Genomic DNA, 25,494 nt, shown 5'->3' with positions numbered 1-25,494 from the left:
AATAATCGACGCAATAGTGATGAAAATTAGTTCGGGCACTAATAACATGGGAATCAGTGACAAATTAAGATTTCTGCCACCACACTTTGTCACTGATGCTCGGTCTTCCTATAGTGAAGATAGTAAGAACACATACCGAAAGTGTGGTGTTCGTTTTGATGCACACGACCAAAATGACAACGTGCAGGAGACATACTATGGTTTCATAGAGGAGATATGGAAGCTAGCCTACGGTCCATTAAAGGCAGCTCTTTTTCGCTGCCAGTGGGTCCAGCTCAAGGAAATCAACACTGACAGCAAAGGGTTCACTACCGCTGATCTCACCAAGACCGCATACAGAGACGACCACTTCGTCCTTGCAAGAGATGTTATGCAAGTCTTCTATGCAAGGGATAACAAGACAAAAGAAAGGCTAAAAGTAGTACTAGAAGGGAAAGAGAAGATTGTCGGTGTCGATAGAGTGACGGTCGAAGAAGACCACAAGGGCTATCAGGAAATGCCTCCATTCGGAGTGAACGTACCCCTACCTATCCTTCAAGAGGGTGACGAACCTGCTTACGTACGGCTTGATCATAATGAGGTCCTCATTGTTGATGCACCTAAAGATAGTTAGATTATTGTTAACTATGTAATCATTATTTGGACGTTGTTCACCAACTATGTAATCTAATTTATATTTTGTGCGCTTCTCTAAAATTAAATAATTAACTATGTAATCAAATATTGAGATGATGTTCAGAAACACTATTATTTGATAATTATAGACTATTAATTAATTATCATGAAAATAAATAATCGAGACACAAATATTTGTATTATTTTACAACAAATTATATGTATTTACATGCACTAAACAGATAAAAGAAAAAACATAACCTAAACTAACGTGATCCCTAATGCTATAGTAGTGGTTAAGGCCCTATAATCTGGACCTCAAATTAATTAACTCCTGTTCAGAGGATAAACCAAAAAAGAAAACGTACCTTGACATACTCTCTATCATAGCGCAGCGGTAAAAGCCAGCTAGTGTGAAGCCCGCGCCCTTGGTTCGAATTCTAGGTGAGGCAAACTTTTTTTATATCTTTACAGAATTAAATGAACCTCAACTTAAACTATAAAAATGACAACAAAACGTATCCTAATGTAAATCCTTCTTTAATGTAGTGGTTAAGCCACTAATCCCTCTTTCTCGCTCCCTCGGTTCGAAACTCAGGTGGGACAAATTTTTTATTTTTTTATCCAGAGCCCGCTGCAGTGGCTCTAATTTCAAAAAAATAAAAGCTAAGCACCTGCGGCAGCGGCAGCTTTTGTAGGCCTATCACTGTCGGTTTTTTCATAAAAACTGATAGTGATACATGGAATCACCGTCGGTTCTAAAAACCGGCACAAATGACCTCTATCATTGCCGGTTTTTTTTATCAAACCTGACAGTGATAAGAATATTCTCTCCAAGGGCCAGTAGTGCTCCCACTAATCATCACAGTAGGAGCACTGCTCCCACCTACCACGACAGCTAGCCTATAAAATGGCGCCCTGCTAGGGAGCATCTCCATGGCTTGTTAGTTTCAGCCAGTGCTTATCAGCCATGATACAGTGTTTTTCTCTCACAACAAACCAGCACCAGCCGGGCTTATCAGCCCAAAAACCAACTAGTGAACAAGTTGTCTATTTGTTTGCTGTTTATTTCTCTAGATCGTTCTCGACTAGCTAGTTTCCACATACATGGCCTCGATGTGGGAGAAAGCCCTCCATGTACAGATATCGTTATGCGTCATAGTCCACTAAAATGGTGCACATAAGAGGTACTAGAAGAATGCTACTAAATATAGAGCATTGTCGAAGATTAGAGACAACATGAGGTTCACAGAGCCATCCGCTGTGGTCTGCTCTGGACTGTATGTCTAGAGAGACATGGCATCCTCCATGCTCGGCCTACCTGGTGTGCTCTGGACAATTTCATGTCCCGGAGCGGCATTGGTTCATCGGTGCGGTGCCGAGCTGAATCCAGTGTGCTCTGCTCTGGACTGTACCGAGAAAAAGGCCATGTACAGCAGAGGCATGGATTCATCAATGCCACCTTGTCATCTCTAACTGGTATAGCTTGTAGACCACCTCGGCACTGTTGTTTGACCCTAGTTGGTGCTAGAAGAATGCTACTGAGGTGGTTAAATTATAATGTGTTGATACATGTTGATTGTAACATTGACTTATACGCAAATAGGTCTTTGTTATCGTATATGGAATTTTAGTGTAAGGTCTTTGTTATCATATATGTAATTTATTTCTAATATTTTTGTTATTTTTTTATGTATTTCTATACTCTATCTAAATAAATATAGCATTGCTGTTAAAACTTTCCCACGGTCCTTTACATATATGCACCTTCACTGTCTGTTCTATTTAAAAACCAGCAGTGATATTCACTTTCACTATCGGTTGTAACTAAAACCGACAGTGATGTCCATGCCCCCCTATATAAAACAAACCGCCAGACACATACATCAATCCCACCCACTCATGAACTCTCACAGTCTCATTTCTCATGTTTCACTCTCACTTCTCAAGAAATCCACTCTATCTCTACGTGATTTTGTCGAGGCTCCTACATTTTTCATTGGTATTGATATGTTGTCTTCTCCAATATTCTATCTATATTCATTTGATCTATATTTATATTCATGTTTCTTTTCATTCTACATTTATATATATTATTATTCCTTGCATTTGATCTATATTTAATTATGTTGCCACATTTTATTTGGAATAATTTTTTGTGCATATATTTATGTTCATATTTTTTTGCATTTTATCAATCGGGTGGTATGAACAACGAACCTCCCCCACCACAAGAACTAGGTTTCCACCTTGGCGATGAGCCATCGCTCCTAATGTGGACATTCCATGTTTCCTTGTTACAGCTATTGTATGAAATATTTTTCAACATCTTTTATTTTTTTATGCTAACAAATAAGTGTATTTAGTTTAATATCATTGTTGCATACATATATGTCACAGACTATATCTCCAAAGATTGGCTACGAACAACACTTAGCTGGTTCTTTATCTCGAACATTGTCGAGAACATGATATCTAATGCAAGTGGTCAGCTATAGATGTGTGAACTCAGTTTTTCCATCCCTTTGAGGGGTGCAAATCATCGGAACCTTATCCATGAGATGGGAAGACCGAGCCCGAATGTGATAAGTGCCCAATTCAGTGCCGTGTGCTTCTGTTTAGAGGTACTTCAATGTGTTTGCTATGATGTGCCTGATTTCTTGCACTTCAAGGCACTTGCTTTGAATGCTGGTGATATCCCTATCCTGCAAGCAAGCGAATGGTTTGCGAGCTACAACCGTGTGGATGTGGTAAAATGGTCACTTATACCTGAGTCATGGTTATTTGTTGTTTATTATTGTAATAACATTCTCTAGTTTTTTTCTTTTTCTCCGCATGCAAATTGCGCTAATGGACCTTACTTATGCTGCATGTGGCTTATGGGTCGTTCTAGACCAAGCTACGGAGCAACTCGGGTATGATTGGGACTTCTGCAATGGAAACCTCGGCCAGCTCACTATAGAAGGACACCAGTACTACATAAGGATTACTAACAGGGGTAGTGGTCGTTTAGTTGGTTACATCTATGGCCGACCATTCTTTTGGTATTGTGAGGCACAAGAGAGTGCACTCATATGGGCATTGACCTTCATTGATACAAGCGGATACATAATCAGTGACATCAATTACCATATATGTCTATAGAGGCATGTTAGTGTGCGTGACCCGATCGATCCTAGTAGTGATTCTAATAGTAATTAATATTTATTTAGTTAGATTGGCAAGGTTGTAGTTTAATTGGGTTCTAATTTTAATTTATACGGCTTGTGTGTTTAATTATTGTCATGCATGTAATTCGTGTAATATTTGTTGGGCAACTAGAAATATATATTCTGGCGTCATATTGGTCTCAAAATTATTCTCAGGCTTGCACATGACATAGGTGAAGGAAACACCAAGTTTGAGATTTTTCGGAGATGGTTTACTACTTTCTGAGGTTTAGTTGAATTTCCGTGTGACGACACCGATTAATTATAGGTTGAACTGTGCCTACCCACGAAAAGATCCACAATGCTGCCAAATTTTTACATAGGCTCTCATATGCCCTAGGGATAAGGATTTTGTAGAGGTCGATGAAAAAAATCTATTGGGTCCAAGATGTAATTCACCCTCTTTTGTCTCATTCAGCACAGAGAAAATATATTAATAAAAAATAATCAGAAAAACCTAAGATCTTGTGTGGGGCCTTAATTTGGGTATACATTCTTGCTAAAAAAATTCAAACCATTTCGACATAGGCAGAGTATACATGCTTCACAGAGGTACATGAGCCCTTTCATCGAACCATGACTATACATATAGGTTATCAAAGTTTCTGTGGTTCATATGCATTCCGGCGTGTATTAGTCTCAAACTTTTTCTTAGGCTTGCACATGCCATGGGTGAAGGAAACACCAAGTTTGGGATTTTTCGGAGATGATTTGCTACTTTCTGAGGTTTAATTGAATTTTCGCGCGACGTCACCGATTAATTATAGGTTGAACTGAGTCTACCCAAGAAAAGATCTGGAATGGTGCTAAACTTTTACACAGGCTGTCATGTGCCCTAGGGATAAGAATTTTGTGGAGGTCGATGAAAAAATCTATTAGGTTCAAGATGCAATTCACCCTCTTTTGTCTAATTCAGCACAAAGAAAAATATATTAATAGAAAAATGATCAAAAAACCTAAGATCTTGTGTGGTTCCCTAATTTGGGTATACATGCTTGCCAAAAAAAATTTAAGCCATTTCGACATAGGCCATGCCTCACAGAGGTACATGAGCCCATTCATCGAACCATGACTATACACATATGTTATCAAGGTTTTCGTGGTTCATATGCATTCTGGTGTCGTATTGGTCTCAAACTTTTTCTTAGGCTTGCACATGCCACGGGTGAAGGAAACACCAAGTTTGGGATTTTCCGAATATGGTTTGCTACTTTTTGAGGTTTAATTGAATTTTTGCGCGACGTCACTGATTAATTATAGGTTAAACGGAGTCTACCCACGAAAAGATCCGAAATGGTGCCAAACATTTACACAGACTCTCATGTGCCTGAGGGATAACAATTTTGTGGAGGTCGATGAAAAAATCTATTGGGTCCAAGATGAAATTCACCCTCTTTTGTCTCATTTAGCACATAGAAAAATATAATAAATAAAAAACTGATAAAAAAACCTAAGATCTTGTGTGGGGTCTTAATTTGGGTGTACATGCATGCCAAAAAATTTTAAGCCATTTTGACATAGGAATACACATGCTTCTATTTATTCAGTATATAAAAGGAATTTTTTATATATATATAAACATCACTGTCGGTTTCAAAAAATCGGTAGTGATGAGACAAAACCGACAGTGATGTTGGTTATCACTGTCGGTTCATTTTGAAAACTAGTAGTGATTTATAAAAAAATTAATAAAATTATGCTAGCCCTCAGATTCGAGCTCGGGTCTCGGGGAGTAGAGTTTTGGGTCTTAACCGCTGCTCTAGTATAGAAGGTGTGTCAAGGCTATTTTTTTTCTTTTTGACCTTTTACAACGCTTAATAATTTATAAAATGAAACAAAAAAAAATTGGGCCACCTGGGACTCAAATATGGGTCTCAGGGGCTATGTTGCATGGTCTTAACCGTTAAGGTAGTCAAATGATTTTGAGAGAAAGAGAAAAGATATTCTACTTAACCCGTAACCGCTACACCCCCATCACTATTGGTTCTAGAAATAGCCCGGTAGTGATGTTGCCTCATCACTGTCGGTTTAGACCTTGCAACCGGCAGTGATGAACCATTGGGATAAAAGCAAGGCGTGGGGTGAAATTTTCCAAAGTCATTTCAACCTCGCGTCGACCCCTCCCCCCGCACCGCTGGAACACCACCCCATGCCGACGGGCACCACCGCCCCCCACGCACCCGTCCACCGCCCCCGTGCCACCGTTCCTAGCCCCGCGCTCCTCTTCTTCGATGCCGATGCCCATGAGTCCCCTCGATGCGTCCCTGTTAGTCCTGCTCCAGCGCCCGCAACGCTGTCCACCGCCCCACGCCGGAGAACCACGCCATCCGTGCCCTCGTTCCTCGTCCACGAGCCAGCCGTGCCCCTCCTCCTCCACGCCTACACTCCCACCACCGAGGCCTTCAAGAGCATACGAACAACTGCTTCCCCACCCCCCACAGTGAGTGCGTGGCCCACTGCCCACTATGTGTTTGATGAAATGCCCCATGGTGAGTGCGTGGTGGTGGCGGCCAGGATTTGGTAGGTCCTCTCCTGCATTTGCTCGTGATCCATGTGGCATTTGGCATGTTGGGGATAATGGGACTTTAGGGGTGGGCATTGTGAGGTTTTCAAGGCAAAATGATAGTATCATGGTTTACTAGTGTGGAACTAAGCATGCCGGTGTGATTTGTTTATCTGTACTGCTGCCCTCAGTGTACATCGTCCTAATTTTGGCAATGTCATTCTCATTGTTGTTTTTTGTTAGCTCTGTTCAGTTTGTTGGTAATGAGCTACTGAATGAGCACTACAGCTATAGCTAGTGGTGTAGCGACTGTAACCTATTTGTAGTTGAAGTAAATTTGGATGCATTAGAAAAGTTTGAGTTTAGAACGGCAGGGGCCAAAAAATGCTTAGAAAGTCCTATAAAGTATGGGAATATCAATCCTATATAAAATTATCTAGAAGCTTGATCAATACCTTTACGCCTGCTTTGCTAGTATTAAATTTTTTTGAGAGCCAACTTATGAGAAGAACTATAGTTACTTAGCGGGGAAAAAACGTTAGGCCAATCCATTGCAGGAGTACTAGCAAAAGTACCTAATGTGGTTAAACTCTGTACATTCACTGTCATATACTTATAATCATGTTGTATAATTTATCATTCAGATATGAGGGTTCAATAAGATGGCACAATTACTCTGCACATAAACACCGTTCTTATTGTGGTATTGCAATGTTTAAGAGTGATAGTTTTTGCTTGGCAACATAATTTGATAGCATGATCTAGCCTTTAGGAAGCAACTGTTTAAATTGGCCATGTTGAGTGATATGTGCTTGGTATTTGGTAACTCCACTTTTAGTGTGATATTTGCTGGAACTATGGTAGCATGGTCCACTCCATAGTTCCTATATAATTTTGGTATTTGGTAACTCCAGATGTTGGTATCTGCATTTATGCTTGCATTTAGTAGCTTGCCATAATTGCATTGCTAGAAATCATACTTAATCATATTGGTGGGTGAATCATTATTGGTCATATATGATTTCTGATTTTTTTTCAGTGGTTGCTAACTTGCTACGACAGTTGCCCCTTATGTTCATGAATCATGTTCTGTATTGAATGTTGGCATTTAAAACAACTGTTTTAACTTTTTAGATGAGAAAGTCTTTGTTACAACAACAACAAAGCCTTTAAGTCCCAAACAAGTTAGGGTAGGCAAGAGTTGAAACCCAGTAGAAGCAATCCAAGTCCAGGCATGTGACTAGCTATTTTCCAAGCACTCCTTTCTAAGGCTAAGTCTTTGGGTATATTCCATCCTTTTAAGTCTCCTTTTATTGCCTTTACCCAAGTCAACTTCGGTCTTCCTCTACCTCTCTTTATGTTACTATCCTGGCTTAGGATTCCACTATGCATTAGTGCCTTTGGAGGTCTTCGTTGGACATGTCCAAACCATCTCAACCGGTGTTGGACAAGCTTTTTCATGCAAAAATCATGAAGAACAATTTAATTTGTTAGATGCTGCAAGTACCTCCTCTCACAATGTAGCTTGCTCCATGCCTCTTTATCTAGATAATATTTGTTCATTAGTTGTATGTGAACTTAATATTCTAATACATCATGTTTGAATGACAACCTAATTTACTTAAATGTATAGGCAACTATGGCATGGTATGTAGTGCATGTTGGTCACGTGCCTGGGATTTATCGAACCTGGAAAGATTGCTATGCTCAAGTCAATCGCTACCCTGGTAATTTGCACAAAAAATATAACACAGAAGCTGAAGCTTTGAGGGCCTACTATAGTCATCCAGCCTACCTTGCAAACCATGGGCAGTCGGCCTACTATGGTCCAATGAATGCAAACCATAACTATCCGCCGGCACTGGAGATTGAAGAGAAGCCACCCACTAGAGATGTGAAGATTAGGAGAACTGCTCTTTGGTCTTGGAAAGATGTCATGCTTTTATTTATGGCTATGGTCATTGTTTTTCTTATTTGGAAGTTGATGTAGGCTTAGTTTCATAGAATAGTAGGTGGACTTTGTTGTATGTGGTCAATCAAACAATGAATTTGTTCTAGGTGAACATATGCTATTATTAGACTTTGTTGTATGTGGACTTATTATTAGACTTTGTATTAAACATATTATATATATATATAATATGAACATAGCTATTAGTAGTTGTCCACAGTGAAAACTAATCATGATTGTGTCATAGCCATGACTCGTCGTCGCCTGTTACCCCGTCGTTGAAGAACAGATCGGCAATAAGAAGCGGCTAATATCGCTAGGACAGGAGAGCCGCATGATCCGACAAACGGTGATGGTGTCAATCAGGATGGTGAGAACGAGCAACCATGGACCCCGTCTGGCCTGCTCGAGCTAGGTCAAAATGACCAAGATGGGCAGATAACTTTGGTATCATGTGACTACATAGCCACAAACGCTAAACAATTGAGAGGGTCATAGCTTACTTGGAGTCTCTAGTAGGAGCCTCCGCCGGCCGAGGAGCCAAAGGGTTCGGGTAGAAGGAAGGCCAGATCCAAGCGAGGCATGTCAAAGCTTCCTGTTGGTAGGAATGCACACTAGCACATCATTGAGTTTGATGAAATCAGGGATCCACTCTCATCGCCTATAGCTTTGACCAAATACAAGACTATCCTCGGGTTACTTGTAAGGGACTTCATCCCGATTAGGTACAGGAAGTGGATTGGGAAAGATAATGACCCATGGAGGGTTCTCAAAAGTGAGAAGGATTACATATGGGATATCAAGATCCCAGAGTATTTCACTTTCCCAATGGAATATGACAAGGAGTTAGTCAAGAAAAAAACAAAAGAAATCATGGGGACATGCTTCAAGAATTTTAAGGGGACATTGTACAAGCATTTTGTGCTCCAAAATAAAGAGCCAAATTTTGATGATGGACAGTTTAGCAAGCAGAAGGACTTATGGTAGAATTTCATAGAATACAGGTTATCTGAGTACTTAGAACTAAGCAGGAAGAATAAGGAGAACTCATAGAAATGGATGAATTCTCATCATCTCAGCTCTCATGGCTATGCTAAGAAGATGCTAGAATTTGAAGCAGAACTTGAAAAAATGGATCGCCTTGCTGAGGAATGCGTTCAGGTTGAGACCGCCCATTGGGAGCCAAGATCAGTAATATATTGTATGGGGAGGAATGTACGCCACGATGAGGACGGGAGCTTTAGCTCCACAAATCCACCCATGAGCAAACTCATCTAGAGGATCTCCCAGGTAACTGAGGAGGTGAGGCAAGTGACTCACACTTCTAATAGGGAGAAAGACATGCTCACCCAAGCACTCAGAACTAAGGAGCACCATGGTCGCACTAGAGGAATTGGTGTTGTTCCTTGGAAACTAGCATTCGCCAAAGAATCTAACACTTACTAGAGCCGCTCAAGGGGTAGAGTGGAACCGGAGACAGAGTGTTTGAGATGACTAAAAGAGATGGAAGACAGAATGGAAGCACGGATTGAGGGGACTGTTGAAGCACGAGTCTAGCAAATTTTGTTGTCTAAGGGGTTAGGAGTACCACAAAACCCTACTCCTACTTCCTTTAGCCCACAGTTGAGTGGTCGCAGCAGCTGCGGATCAACCCCGCTCGACAAAGAAGATGCGAATGTGCCTCATCCGATGGATGGCATCACTGAACCTGTCAATGTCATGTTGTACATCCGTTAGGAATGGACAAAGGACATGGCGGCGCTCGACCAGGCCTAGCCTGCGAGAGACGGGACCATTAATGGCCGCCCAATTCCATAGGGGTATGCTCACATCACCATTGACAAAATACTTGATAAGAAGTATAACAAGATACACATTGAGTACCCCACAGCGGAAGACAGGCTGAACCTTTATCATAACAAGGGCTCTCAAGTGGCTTGGCGCAAGCACTTAATTAAGCTTGACCACCAATTGTCCTCTGATGATGAGGACGACTGCGAGTCTTCGTCCACCCACGATGATCACTCACCATGTCCCAACAGAGATCACTCCCCTCCTCATCCCTTGCCATCACCCCCGAGAAGACAAAGGTCTCCTTCTATTCCTCCTCGTCTGACTCCATCTTCACCAACCCCGAGAAAAGAGAAGACTCCTCCTCCTCCTCGTCCATCTTCATCAGCCCAGGGAAAACATAATTCTCATCATCATCCTCCTCCTCCTCCTCCTCCACCTCTGCCCATGATTTTATGTAGGTGTATAGCAAAATTTTACATACTAAAAAGCAAATGGGATAACATAGGTTTCTTAGACCCCTTGTGAGTCAATGAGAAGACATGTTTAGGTCTCCATGGATGTGACATGGAAGACCTGAAAGAGAGATTAATTGCTGTTTTTGATGAATTCAAGATGAAGAAAAAAACTCACATACTTCTAGCCTACAACTGCGAGTATGTGTTCTTAGCTTTTAATATTATGCTTCTTTTTTCGTTAAGATTATTCGATAATTAGGATTCTGTGATTGCAGCAATCATTTCTTCTTCATTTGTGTTAATCTTGCTAAAAATCTGATCGAGGTGTGGGACTCGAAGAAAAAACCATTTCATCATCTAGATACACCGGTGGCAGTGCTGAATTAGTAAGCGATCCTAATAACATATTATTTTCTAATCACACATACCGCTTTCTAATGTTTCCCCTTCTAATGTTGCACAATCATATCGGTGGGACGCAGGTCCGATTCAAGGTTGTCGAAATGGAGGAGAAGTACCTAAAACAGCCGGCGGGAAACAATGAATGCGAGTTTTATGTAATGTGGGCAATGCTTCGTTACATCGGCGGGAAATCAGAAGAAGCAAATAAGTTGGTGTGTATAATCCCCATTTCATTTATGTCTGTTAATAATTCAACAAAATAATTTTCTGATTTCTCTTTGGATATCATCTTTTTTGAATGACATCGCAAGAAATATAACCACGAAAGGCTGTTAGACATGGAGATTGTCGCACTACAATCGGAGCTGGCAAAATTCATCTTAGCCGAGGTATTGAAAAAAGATGGAGTATTTTTCATTGCACAATCTATGAAGTTTAAGGACCAGTATGGCCCAAAGCGGCTTGCTAGATTATTGTAAGAAGTCCGAGAAGCATGCTTCATCTTATCGAATAATTTGTTTTTTATTTTGAGGGATCGAGATCTTGATAAGAACATTTGAACTATAACTGTAACATTTGTAATGTTTAATATTCATGGACCTATCATCTATATAGCGTATATAAAGCGAAACCCGATTCCACGAAAAAATATAAATTAAAATAAATTATAAAATAATAAAATGCGAACGGGCCATCATTGCCGGTTAGCAACAAACCGGCAGTGATGGCCAAGATGGCACTGCCGGCTTGAGCTATAAACCGGCAGCGTTGGCTTAGCCATCACTGCTGGGTCTTGTCACAAATCGGTAGTGCTGGTTATGACAACACTGCCGGCTAAAAACACAAACCGACAGTGATGTTCGAGGTTACACTGTCGGATGGTCTCATGAACCGACAGTGTTGGTGGAACTAAACTCTGCCGGGTTGTGTAAAGGACCGGCAGTGAAGTTGAGGGACACTGCCGATTTATAGGAACCGACAGTGATAGCTAACCCTCATCACTGTCGGTATGGTTGTGCCGGTTCAGAATCCGGCAGTGATGGGCTGTTCTGAACCGGCGGTGAAGTGCTATTCTGTAGTAGTGTTTGCTGCCCACCAAAGATTCCTATAATTCTAATTCCTATGTTCCAAACGCCACCTTGTATATATTTCCTGCGTTTTTCCTATTCTCTGTTTTATCATCTCATCTCCATCCTTTTCATGTGTTTTCAATTCCTCCGTTCCGAACAAGCCCTAGACATATAAGAACATGGTCTAGGCATAGACTCTAGATTCTAATAAAATCAGAATATAGGATCTAGAATAAGAGATATAATAAGTGAACTTTATGAACTTAAAGTGTCAGATGACTTTGAATTCTAATGAAATTATTAGAAGATAGAGTGGCAGGCGCATGCAGCATGGTATGGTATATATGTTGGTATCGATCCTACAAGTTTGGCAGCACCGGGCCAGAGCCGCTTGTCCACGTTTCCTTCCATCTACTGCTATCCCCTCTTCATGCAGCATATCTACATCTACATCCATCCAGCGCACCAAATGCTTTGAATTGCATAAAGGCTAGATGCCACCTGCCCATCCACGGAAACAATCCCACATTGTTCCATTGTACGAATATAAATGCGCATAAAGCCTATGATAGCTGACAGGCAGCACATCAGTATATTAGACGTAAGTAAGGGCAAGAGTTTGAGTGGGCAGGCCGCAGATGCAAACTAACACAAGCTGAAAAGTGAACAGGTAGACACGAGAAACTACAAGAACAAGAATAGTAAGGGAGTGGAGGCAGATAACATGGTGGCCATGGGTTTCGGAGGTTTCTACTGGCAGTCGCCTCCTTGCTTCCTCGAACCGCCCGACCTCGCCGACATGGTCGACAGCAGGTGTCTCTTCTTCTCCTAGTTCCTTCAATTCCTCCCCTTGGGGAAGAGATCCTGAGAAATAAATGGGTTCCACTGGTACACTGGAGCTCAACACTGGCAGTTTTAGAGGCATTGCAAGGCCAGTGGAAAACTAAAATACTTCAGGCGGTTAGTTAAGATGCGCCAGTGTTAACACATTTTAACTGGTTGTTCTTCTAAGGCATCCGCTAGTGATAATATTATTTACACCGGCGGTTGAAGTAAACAATCCGCCAGTGTTAAAGTATTTGCACTGGCGGTACATTTAAGTCAGCCGACAGTGTAACTGTTTTAGCACAGGCGGTTCACCAAAATCTGTCTGCCTCTAGAATACTTTTTCTAGAGACGGTTTATTAGCAAAACCGCCAGTGAATTGTTTTTAAAATTCAAAATTTGGCGCCATATATTTCCCGCCAGTGAATTGTTTTTATTTCCCGCCAGTGAATTATTGTATACAAATTGAAACGAATCCAAATAGAAATCACAAGAAATTATATTTGCATGCATGAAAAAAGCAATATTTGTTGCGGTCTACCGTATAGTCATCACACGCTAATAATGTATACATAAAACAAAGTTTTTTCCACTCATAGCCAGCTTGGTCCCCATGACGTACTTCTCTAATAATCTTCGTGGTTTAGCTCTAGCCTAGCAATATCTACGAGATCTCGGTATTGTGGCTTAGCTAATTCTAACTCTAGATCAAAATACTTCCCATCGAAGTGAGTTATCTCTTTCATGATGAACCGGCTAAAGTCCTCGCAAATGTTCATGGGCTCTCCATTGTTGAGGCAGTTATCGATGGGAGAACACTTGTATATCTGCAAAAAACATAATAAGATTTACAACTATCCAATATAGAGAAGGCATCAGTAATGACAAAACTTCGCATATGACTATTACTTACTTCATTAGGGTTGTTGGTGTATCTCCCATTTTGTCTGAGGAATTCGCACACATAGTACCCATAGTGCACCGATCCAGGTGGTTGCTTGTGGCACTATATAAGAGTTGTCAATTGGTTACTACATAGTTGCTATGTGTACATATATACAAGACAAATATATGTATCCTTATTTAAAATTTATCGGATATTTATTCCGCACTGATAGCGGTTTTTTGGCTTTTTTAACCATACCGTCCACCCTTGAACTTATAGAACTTGTATGCCCTACAGAGCTCGAATGAATTCAACACGTCATATCCAAAATCTCATAGATAATATAGAAATGTGGAAAAACACGCATGCAAATCTCGACTTCCTGTTGTAAAATATCGATGAATTTTTTATAACTGCTCTGTGGGAAATCTACGGAGTCAGGGACCAGAATCCATGCATCGTAGAGCCAAATGTACATATAGACCCAATGGCCCCTGCATGGATTTAATGAAGTCAGGTGTTGAGATAGTAAGAAATCTATAAATAAAAATTATTAAGGGAGTTTATGACCAACACATACTTGAACATGTACGGTGCACATACAATTCTCCTATCTTGGTATTGAAGAAATGTGTTTCCTATTTAGGTGGCCACTGCAGTTTCCTGCTTGTCTTGCTCCTCCACTCTAATTTTTTCTATTTCAGCCTCGGTCTTGCCCACAAACAAGTCATGATCAGGACCCATGATCATTGTGTGCTCGTTCTCGCTTATTCTGGCCAGGTTGAGATACCCAACCTTTTTCCACATGAAGAAATGGTTCCTCAGTAAACCGCATGTCCTGGTCGGCTTGTTGCATTCTGTAAAGCGCGCGACCTTGTCAGATACTTCATATGCCCAAACATTATATTCTAGCCGGTTAGCAATAGTTTTTTTTGGTTCTGGCATAGCCATGGAGGAAGGTTGTAGATGGTCAGGATCACCGGCCATGTGTTGTGCTTGTTGCTCCTCTCGGCAAATGGATTCATTCCATCGGTACTCAGCCTGAACCTCATGTTCCTTGGTTCATCAGCAAATTCCTCGTATGTGTCATTGAAATTTTGCCACTGTTTGACATCGGATTGATGTCGAAGTTTTCCATCGCATTTGCACTCATCAGAAGCATGCCAGCACAAAAGTTCTGCATCCTCAGGGTTTACGAACAAACACCTCAATCGATCAACCACGGAGAGGTACCACATCACCAAAGTAGGAATCCTTCTCTGCGCGTAATGGTCTACTTCTTCGTTGCTATTGGTTTTTGAACTCTCTTTGGTCTTCTTTTGGGTCTTCTTTTGCATCTTCCCTATCTTTACACAAGCTCCATTCTCTTCCTCCAGATAGTCTTTATTTATCTTATACCTACTCGCACCATAATTCGGACAACTCTCCAAGTCTTTGTAATCATTACCTCGATATAGGATATAATGATTCCTACATGTGTCGATCTTTTTGACACCCATAGTCAGTGGACTGATTACCTTATTTGCATAGTATGTGTTAGCAGACATTTTGTTCCCCTTTGGAAGGAGTTTTGCAAGAACATGCAAAAACTCATTGAAGCTAGCATCAGACCAGCCATACCAAGATTTTAGCATCAAAAACTAAAGGACAACTCTCCGCTTGTTGAATGGTGACAGTCTCCACTAGTGCCCGGAGGTTCCGGTGGATTGCTTGTTCCTAAGGGTTGTTCGGCTTGGGAAGGCCACGTAGAAGCATTGCCACAGCGGCGATGTTCTGATTCGCTCGAGCGAACTATGGGGGATCGTTCCCCTGTCCATGGTGTTGCGCTGGACCCGACGGGCACAACCCCGAGCGCCACTCGCTGGTCTATGTGCGCGGGGCGTAGTGTGGTGCGCTGAGTGCACAGGTGCAGTCGGTGGCTGGGGCAACCACTATTGTCGTAGTTCCTCGCCGTGCTCCCATGTGAGCTCGGTAGTTTCCGCATGAGGGTCCAGAGGGGTGTGACTCTGTAGGGACTCTGTTACCACCGGTGGCTGTCCCAGAGCATCCGCCATAGCGCACTCCCAGGACGAATGGTGGCTTGGCGCCATGTCTCCGATGCTAGAGCCGTCACTCTCAACATCGTCATCCATGAGGTCGAGGAAACAAGTGGGAGCATAGCTCGCCATCCCCACGAATTTGGACGTGAGAGGGGGTGGCGCCGGCATCCTTCAGAGCCCCCAGGCGTACGCGTCCGTGGGAGACATGAGGTCGTAGGGGAACCAGTCGTATGGCGGTTGCGATGGGGACAATAGGGTCCCTCCAGGTAATCGGCGGAAGATAAAAAATAGCAAGTAAATAACAACATGTACATTACTCACAGTGGGGTTTGAGCAGAGAGTTTGCTCGAAATGAAGCGCAGAGGCCTTATTGTTGAAGTCGTCGTGCGTCCTAGAGCTGATGGAGGGCACCCCTCCGATGGGCACTAGAATGAGAGCCTCCTTGCAGAGATGTAGTATGCCGAGCCGATCGGCGACGAAGTCCAGGCTTCCAAAGAGGAAGGCCTGGGATGGCTCGAAGATGGGTGGAACCCGCATCCCAACTGGTGGGAGAGCAAGAAACTCGAGTGAGCCAAAGCGAATCATATTGCCTAGGCCCACCATGGTAAAGGTGGCGGAAAAGTGGGGCATCCGATGACCAAAAAGTGTTGAACGTACAGTGTCCTCCCCATGGACGGTGCCAACTGTCGGTGCAAAAAATGACCAACAAGTAAATATTTGTAGTTTTGTCGTACGTTGTGATCGGAGGTGGCCTAGCACTCAATGACATAGGGTTTATACTGGTTCAGGCAATGTGCCCTACGTCCAGTTTGAGTCGGTCTGTGACTTTATTCCTGAGCCTAGGTGCTCAAAGTTTGTAGTGGGGTTACAAATGAGAAGGAGAAAGATGGGGGTGTAAGAGGTTCAGTTGGCTCCGGTCGGAAGGGCTAAGAGCGATAGGAGCTCCGCTATGAGCTAAGTGATCAAGCATGTGCTTGAGGTCCGAACCTGGCAGTTCTGTGGTTGTGAGCTAGTGAACTTGATCGATCTAATGAATCTGGAAGCACTTGAATCGACCTAGATTAACTGAGTCTCTTGGGAGAGAGCGCATCCCCTTTTATAGATGAATGGGATGGCCTTACAAGTGAGAGGGAGAGAGAGTATGTATGCTTCTAAACCTTGCTGCCCACGCCGGCGGGCACAGGATGATGGTAGGCGCCTACAACACTGTTGGATGTTGGATGCACGTGGGAGGTTGCGTCATCTTGTTCGGGTATGGCAGATGTCGGTACCTGCTATACTATTGATGCCTAGAGGCATGTGAGGGGTTTTACCATGTTCACTCGGTATGGTAAATGTTGGCGTCCACAACACTGTCGATGCCTAGAGGCATGTTGGGGAGCCTTACCGTATGAGAGTTAATAGTGCCCATAATACTATAGGGAAAATGTCGGCGTCTACAACATTGTTTGTGTCAAAGTGGTTGTGGAGTACTATTTCTGCAGGTGTACAAGGTATGGTCCCTAGTATCGTGGTTCGACTTGGGTGCCTTGCCTTGCTTTCTCCGTTCATTTCCCTGGTCCTTTCCGGGCGGGCGTTCCTGATCGGTCGGTCCTAGTCGGCTCTGGTTGTGCCAGTCGAAGAAGAGCAGTGAACAGGGTTTTTGTGTACCCTGGTCGGAGACGTGGGGTCGGAGTCAGAAGTAGTGTCTCGGCCAAGCCTTTCGGTCGGAGAGGCCATCTTGAGGTGAGCTGGAGATCAAAGTGAGTGCTCTAGTCAGAGAGGAGGGTCGGAGTCAAAAAATGGGCGCCATTCCTCCTCGGCCAGGCTTTCCGGTCGGTGATTGGATCGCCCTTCTGGCCTGTTGTTCCAATACTTGGGCCGGCCCATGAGTTGCACATTGTCTGCTTAGGCCGAGCCTTTGTTGGGAAGCCGGTCCGTGAGGGACCCTGGGTTTATGAACCCGACAATGTCTATCAAAGGAGAGAGAGGGGCGACGAGAGAGTGGAGACAAATGCCCGAACTTGAGTTGTAAATTCACTGAACCCTTCATATGTGGTGCATGTGTTTATTGAACATGTCTATGATAACATATCTTAAAACAAATGTGTCTCACTCATATACCAGAGATGCGTTTTCTTGAGCTGTGTCTTCAATATGTGCTCCCACGTGACCTGTATCTTCAGAGCCAATATATCAATGACACGTTTTTACTAGATACGTCTATATTTGGCCATCTGGCACTAGCACTATAGGCCGGCCCAAGCACGGCATGAAGAAGCACGGCCTAGGACCGTCCAGCCTGGCTCCCACCGTGTCCGTGCCTGGCACGGCTTGGTGGTAGTGCCATGCCTAGGACGGAGGTTCGGCCCATAGTGCCGGCATGGGCACGGCATGAATTTTGGGCCAGCACGATGTGGCTCGATAGTTTGTAGCCATTGGATGATTTTAGGGATTTCCAGCTGTTGGATTGGAGTATATAATCACCTTCCCAAACCCTAACTCCTAATTTCCATGTACTCCACGGTCCCCACTACCTCCTCCCCAATTTCCTCTCGTCCTCCTCCTTCTCGCAGCCTCCTCCCCATGTCCGATTCCTCAGTCCTATGCCCAAACTCTCCACCCCTGCTGCCCACGGTGCCTCCTCCTCCTATCCCATGGCGTCACGATGACCTCGGCGCTGTGGAGCTGGAGAGCGGCGCAGCGACCACGGTGTGGCAACGTGATGACAGCACTTAGCCGGGGGCACGTCACCGTGGCGGTAGCGCTCGGCCACGGGCGCATCCGCATCGGATCTACATCTATGGCGAGCTTAGGCGCGGGATCTACAATGGCTACACGGAGTCAACACGACGACAGCGGTGGCCGGGCGCGGCGACGGCGGCGGCTAGGCGTGCCGTCGAGCCTGGGCCGGCACGGGAACTGTGGGCCATCGTGCCCCGCAACATGGCATGGCACGACTCGGAGACCATAGTGCTGTGTCTGGGCCAAGGCGGCAGCACCAACAGGCATGGCACAGCTAGCTAGCGTGCCGCATAGTGTCGTGCCTAGGCGTGACGTGCCTGGCCATGCCCATGCCTGTGCCGTACAGCCCGGTTGGCCATGTATAGATACGTCTGTGATACACACTAGATACGTGTTTTATTTTCACGTCACTAAATTAGATGTCTCCTTTGTGCTGTTTTGGCATAGCGTAAATGCCTAAACACTCATTTAAATAGTGTTTATATGGTAATCATATATAGGTCAAACATGTTGTTTGGGCTAGGCAAAATAGGCAATGTCGTCCTTCAACTTTTGCTCTTGGGTCAAGTTCGTCCCTGAACTCTTGCGAGGATCAATTTAGTCCTCGAACTCTTGCTCTCCGGTTCAATTTCGTCCTCCATCTGAGCTGGACGTCCACGTTGGCGTGCAAACTCAGCAACCAGTCAGCTTAGGGTTCCAACTCCTGTTGAAATGACCAATTTACCCTGCACTCGTTTTGGACAGAGCAGCCGCATCGAGCCCGACCACTCCCTCTCCTACCAGGTCGCCGCCCCTCCCAGTAGCGTAGCTCGCCACCCCTCCCTACCAGCGCGCCGCCACCTCCGAGCCAGCTTGGCTAGCCACGCCTCGGCACCCCCTCCCTAATAGCGAGCGCGGCCCCTCCTAGCCAACTCGGGTCGCCGACCCTCGCCGCCCCTCCCTGCCAACAAGCCTGCCGCAGCCAGGCCCGCTCGCCACCCCTGAGCACCCCCCAGCCATCTCTCCAGTCACCGACCCCATGGAAGCAGCTTGCTCGTAGGATTTGTTTGGACCAGAGGGGATTCAACAGCAGCACGACCATGATTTTGAGGTGAGCAACCAGGGGCTGGTCATGGAGCCGTGGCCCTCTTGGACGGAGGAGGAGGGAACCAACCAGCGGTACATAAAGGTATGCTAATTCTTTTGCATTTTACTTCGTGGAGCTGAGAAGCATGTTGGTTTTTTTTTTAAAATCTAATGTTAGAATGCATCCTATAGGGCTAGGAGAAGATGGGAGATTCAGAGGTACTGGTTGTTAGATTTCATTTCAATGGGGTATTTGTTCTTGATGGATCATCAGTACAATATTGTAATGGAGATGAGGGAGTTTCACATATAGATAAGGATAAACTGTCCATCCCAGAACTTGAAGGCCATCTGATGGATCACACAACTTTTAAGAGGTCTGTTAGGATGTATTGGTTGCCATTTGGTGTAGTAGTGAATACTGGGATGAGGATGCTGGTAGATGATAAGTCATGCCTTGATATGGTAGATGCAATAGGATCTAATGGCGCAGTGGATATATACACAGAATTAATTGATGTGGACATGGTTAAATTTAGTGAAACGGATTTACAAGATGGAGCAGGAGATGAAGCTGTGTTTGACCTGTTTAGAGATGAAAATGTCTTAAATTTTGATGCACATCATGGTGGCCAAATTACAGAGGATGCACAGATTGGTGAACCAAATACTAAAGATGAACAAGAAGATGGTTTAGATAGTGAATGTGAAGCCACAGGGTTCACATCTGATGAGGACGATGAAGCAAAGGAGATAAGAAACAATTATGAAACATATATGTCAAAAAGGAAGAAGAGAGGAGGCATTCCTGAGGACACCCCCACTACAATGGATCTTCCAACAGGGAATGATCCTAACAGTATGGTTCAGGTGAATGAATTTGGAGATGGCATTGCATATTTTGATTCAGATGAAGATGTATCATATGATGATGATAGTGAGACTGATGCCAAGAGAAGGAAGTGCAGGTTTCCAATATTTGATAGCCGTGTGAACACACCTCAGTCTGCCTTGGACATGTGTTTTAGAGGCAAGAAGGAATTAAAAGATGCAATAGAAAGGTATGCACTGAAGATGAAGGTAAATATTAGGTTTCCTAAGAATGACAAGAAAAGGTTAAGGGCTGTTTGCTCATGGAAAGGTTGTCCTTGGCTTGTGCATGCTTCATACAACTCCAAAACTGACTGGTTTCAGATTGTGACATATAATCCCAACCATCATTGTTGCCCAGTCTTGAAAAACAAAAGATTATCTACAAGTAGAATATGTGACAATTATAAGAGTACTATCAAGGCTAACCCAGCATGGAAGGCTAGAGCAATGAAGGAGACAATACAAGAAGATATGGGTGTCGAGATTTCATTGACAATGGCGAAAAGAGCAAAAGCAAAGGTTATTAGGAAGGTCATGGATGCTCGGAGTGGAGAGTACTCTAAGTTATTTGACTATGCCCTTGAGCTGAAGCGCAGTAATCCTAGTAGCAGTGTGCATATTGCCCTTGATCCTGAGGAAGAGGACCATGTGTTTCAAAGAATGTATATTTGCTTGGATGCATGTCGAAGGGGTTTCTTAGATGGATGCAGGAGGGTGATAGGGCTTGATGGTTGCTTTCTAAAGGTTCCTATGAAAGGGGAGCTGCTGTTAGCTATTGGGAGAGATGCAAATAATTAGATTTACCCTATAGCTTGGGCTGTTGTGGAATATGAGAATGTAAATTCATGGAAATGGTTGCTTGGGCACCTTCAAAAAGATTTGAAAATCCCACATGGTGCTGAAGGATGGGTGTTCCTTACAGACAAACAAAAGGGTTTGCTGAAGGCAATTGACCTATTCTTTCCAATGGCTGAGCATCGAATGTGTGCATGACACATTTATGCAAACTGGAGAAAAAAACATAGGCTATAGGAGTACCAAAAGAGATTTTGGAAGATTGCAAAGTCATGTAATGAGATACAGCTTAATCATTACACGAACAAGCAGCGGCGGATCCAGGAAATATTTTAGGGGGGACTGAACAACACTGCTGCTCGATCTTAAGTCTCAGCCCCCCTACACTATAGAACTTTGCCTAAAAATTTATAGGGGCTCTACAGTAATTTGCACCCCCCCCCGCCCCACTGCTGGATCCGCCCCTGCGAACAAGTTAGCTGCCAAGACACCTAAAGGATGGGCTGATTTGCAAAAAATAGAACCAGTACATTGGTGTCGGGCTTGGTTCAAAATTGGATCCAATTGCGAGTCAGTTGATAACAATGTGAGCGAATCATTCAATAGCTGGACTATAGATGCAAGATTTAAACCTATCCTTGCCATGTTAGAGGAAATACGTATCATGGTGACAAGAAGGATTCAAGAGAACAGAAGCAATAGTGATAGATGGGCAATGACAATATGCCCCAACATTCTCAGGAAGGTAAATAAAATTAGGCATGCAACCCAATACTGTCATGTCCTATGGAATGGTGCAAATGGATTTGAAGTGAGGGACAAGAAATGGAGGTTCACGGTTGATCTGGGACAAAAGACATGCTCCCGTAGATATTGGCAAGTCTCGGGTATCCCATGTCGACATGCTTGTGCAGCCCTGTTCACAATCTCAGATGAGCCGAACAATTATGTAAATACATGTTTATCTATTGACCAATACAAGATAACTTATCAGCATGTCCTCCAACCGGTAGAGCATGAGTCTGCTTGGCCTGTGTCTCCAAATCCTAAACCGTTGCCTCCTAGAGTGAAGAAGATGCCAGGTCGCCCACAAACAAAAAGGAGGATGGATCCTTCAGAACGAATGAACTCGAGCACTAAATCCTCTAGAGTTGGCACTAAAATCAGATGCACACGTTGCAACGGCCTTGGACACAACACTAAGACATGCTCTGTTCAGCTGGTGTTTATACATTTCACCTTTTTAGCTTTCTATTTTGTTCCTGGAGATAATAACAATGAGATGGCTCTAACTTTTCCCCTTTGTTATGCAGCAACAGGACTCGACATCGAATAATCCTTCTCACAATAGTAGTGCACCATTGGCCATTGAAACAGCACAATCTAAAGGAAAAGGTCAAGCTGCATCTCTGAGCACAAAGTCAACTAAAAGAAAGGCAATTGAGGGCTACGGATTGTATTATAGTGAAAGAACTGGTTCATCATTTATTCAGGTTAGTAAATGGTTAATGTACACTCGATCTCTATGTATTATTCCAATACATCAATCTAATTTCAATTGCTCTGCAGACTGGTCAAAAGAGAAGAGTAGTGCCCTTTGGGAAGTCGAAGTCTGAAGCTAAAGCCACTGCTGATAGGAATGCCTTTGTTGTCATTGAGACAAGTGCAGGTGGTGCCACCTTGTCTGCAAGAGCAACCATCAATGTTACAAGCGGGCGTGCAACTGCAAAGATTAAATCTAGTTCAACTAGCAGAGGAAGGCCGAATAAATCGTGACAGTAGTCTGTATCATCTAAGAAGACTTTGTTGTCATTTGCATTACATTTTGTAATGGCTCTTGTGTCAGCAACTTATACTCAGAACCTGAAATATTTGCGTCAGCATCTGCTACTTTGAACCTGAAACATTGTGTTAATTTCATGCCTGTGTATCTATACATTCTGTCAGTTTTGTGCTGTCGATTTGGCGATTAACTACAGTGGAGGGGAAGGGGAGAGCCGGCTGTGCAGTAAGCTGCTAAATGGAAATGAGCTAGTTAGGAGAGAGAGACGGCTGTACATAAACAATGGCAAGGGCAATATGGGCTTTGAACATGCATATCAAAATCCTAAGACATCTGGCTGAATCTGGCATGCCAACGTGGATGTCCAGCTCAAATGGAGGATGAAATTGAACCGAAGAGCAAGAGTTCGAGGACTAAATTGATCCTCGCAAGAGTTCAGGGACGAACTTGACCCAAGAGCAAAAGTTGAAGGACGACATTGCCTATTTTGCCTTTAGGCTATAAATGGTCCTTTAAAGATTTGAATGATTGAAATGGTAAAAACTGAGAAAAAAGGTTTTCGCGTTTTATGAGCTAACTTTTAGTGAAGTTTTACCAAGAGGTAGAGAAGCCAAAGCTAAAGCTCTTGAGAGCTTCGTAATAAACGGAACAAAGTTAAATGCTATTAGAAGGGGTGAACACCTATTTAACCCATTGTTTAGTATTGATAAATTTAATACAAAACCTTTTTACATCCATAAATATGTATAGCTTATTTGCTACACTAGTAGCCATGTAGGTGCAACACGCACGTGTTTAAATTTATGATAGACTACAACTTATATATATATATATATATATATATGACGATTTTTAGATACTTGAAGTTGTGGTTTTAGAATTTTTTTTATATACTTACCAGACCATAGCCCTAAGGCGAGAGTAGATATAAACATACCTATTATATAGTTGTTAATTTACCTAAAGCATTGTTGAATCCACAATAATTGAGCAAAACCAGATAGCACAAGGTACGGGTGACCTATAGTATGCTCAAAAGAATAAATACTGCTTAGATTGTCAGATGTTTGGCTATCAAGAATAAGAAAGAATATGTAAGTATTAGTAGGCAAAGATAATTTATAATTATATCATGAATTTTTTTTATATTGGTGCACTTGAATTCGTCAATGCCAACTTGGAAACCCCGGCCATAGTCTGTTACTTTGCACGATAGTTACATGGACGCTCTTGATTTTAGCCCGTCTTTTCTCTTTGTTATCATGAGACATATTCCAATACCTCTTTTTACACGGCCACCATGATCTCATGAACTAAACAAGCAAAGGCGTGGTGATCACAATGTGATAAAGTTGCACTCTTCTTACAAGATTATATAGGTTAAAACATCTTCTGCAGGGGAAGCACGTTCATTTAACAGACAATGACAAGAAAATTTACTTGTCTGGTGGAACCAACAAAGGGATAAACAACTATATTACTGTAAATTGCAGAGGTGCAGAATCTAAAACCAAATAGTCAAAAGGAAGCACTTTGGCCAACAAACAAACTGATTTGAATCAATAGAATTGTTATACTATGAAGGAGATTTTAGGAAAGAAATACTGCTGCAACATTGTAATCTGTTAGCTGAAAATCTAATTATACAATTGAGCAAATGTTAGATATACCCAACGGCAGCAACCTAATATATATGTAAAAAATTTGAGATTATGGACACAGATATATATGGTACTAATGTTACAGCCTATGAAGAATGCAGCTTTAGCTCTAGGCACACATTCTTTTACATAAACCTGATGTTTCATTTTTAAGACATTCACATGATATTTTTAAAGGGGAACTAAATGATTACTAAATACATAAACCATTTAAATTAAGTCAACCAAATCATGCTGCAGAGAGGTTGTAGCTAAACATGACAAAGACTGCAGCATCGGCAAAACTTTAGTCATGCCTAACCAATTGGCAAAAAAATTATGTTCAAGCACTTTCATATCATTATGTCATTATGGCCTTGATTTCATTGCATTCTGGTCATATATACTCCAATGCAAGAATAGAAAGGGATTTGAAAATAAGATGTTTACCTACAGTAGACCAGTAGTGATGGTCATCTACCTTTTCAGCCTGTCTCAGCAAAGAGAGGCTGTAAACAGCACTCTGCTCGCTATGTCCTTACTTATAGGTACTGAATAAGCAAACTGAAATTTAGAAGGAAAAACTGAACTCTATAAACTGAAGCAAGAGTCTAACTTGTAGCTATAGCTATCACAGCTTACTTAATTTACATGCTACCATGTGGATGAGGACATGCATGATTACGTTAGAAGAATCAACAAAAAGAATACTTACAGAAGCAATCACTAATTTTAGTAAGGCTAGTACCCACAGAGGCAGAATATGTAAAAAATAGATCACTAAAGCTGAGATATGTACGAACTATGAACTTCCAAAATCTAGTATTATTTTCTGAACCGTAGGTACAAAACATACCTGGAGGCA

At 42.8% G+C, this 25,494-nt stretch overlaps 1 pseudogene; it reads left to right on the top strand.

The window, feature by feature from the left end:
- The first annotated feature begins 19,742 nt into the window (after window positions 1-19,742).
- Window positions 19,743-23,330, top strand: LOC136495622 (uncharacterized; annotated as a pseudogene).
- Window positions 23,331-25,494: the final 2,164 nt, after the last annotated feature.

This window comes from Miscanthus floridulus, chromosome 12, assembly GCF_019320115.1.
Source record: "Miscanthus floridulus cultivar M001 chromosome 12, ASM1932011v1, whole genome shotgun sequence".
In the NCBI taxonomy this organism is placed as follows: Eukaryota; Viridiplantae; Streptophyta; class Magnoliopsida; order Poales; family Poaceae; genus Miscanthus; species Miscanthus floridulus.
The sequence above is the reverse complement of the archived record's forward strand: the minus strand, read 5'-3'. Positions and strand labels throughout refer to the sequence as shown.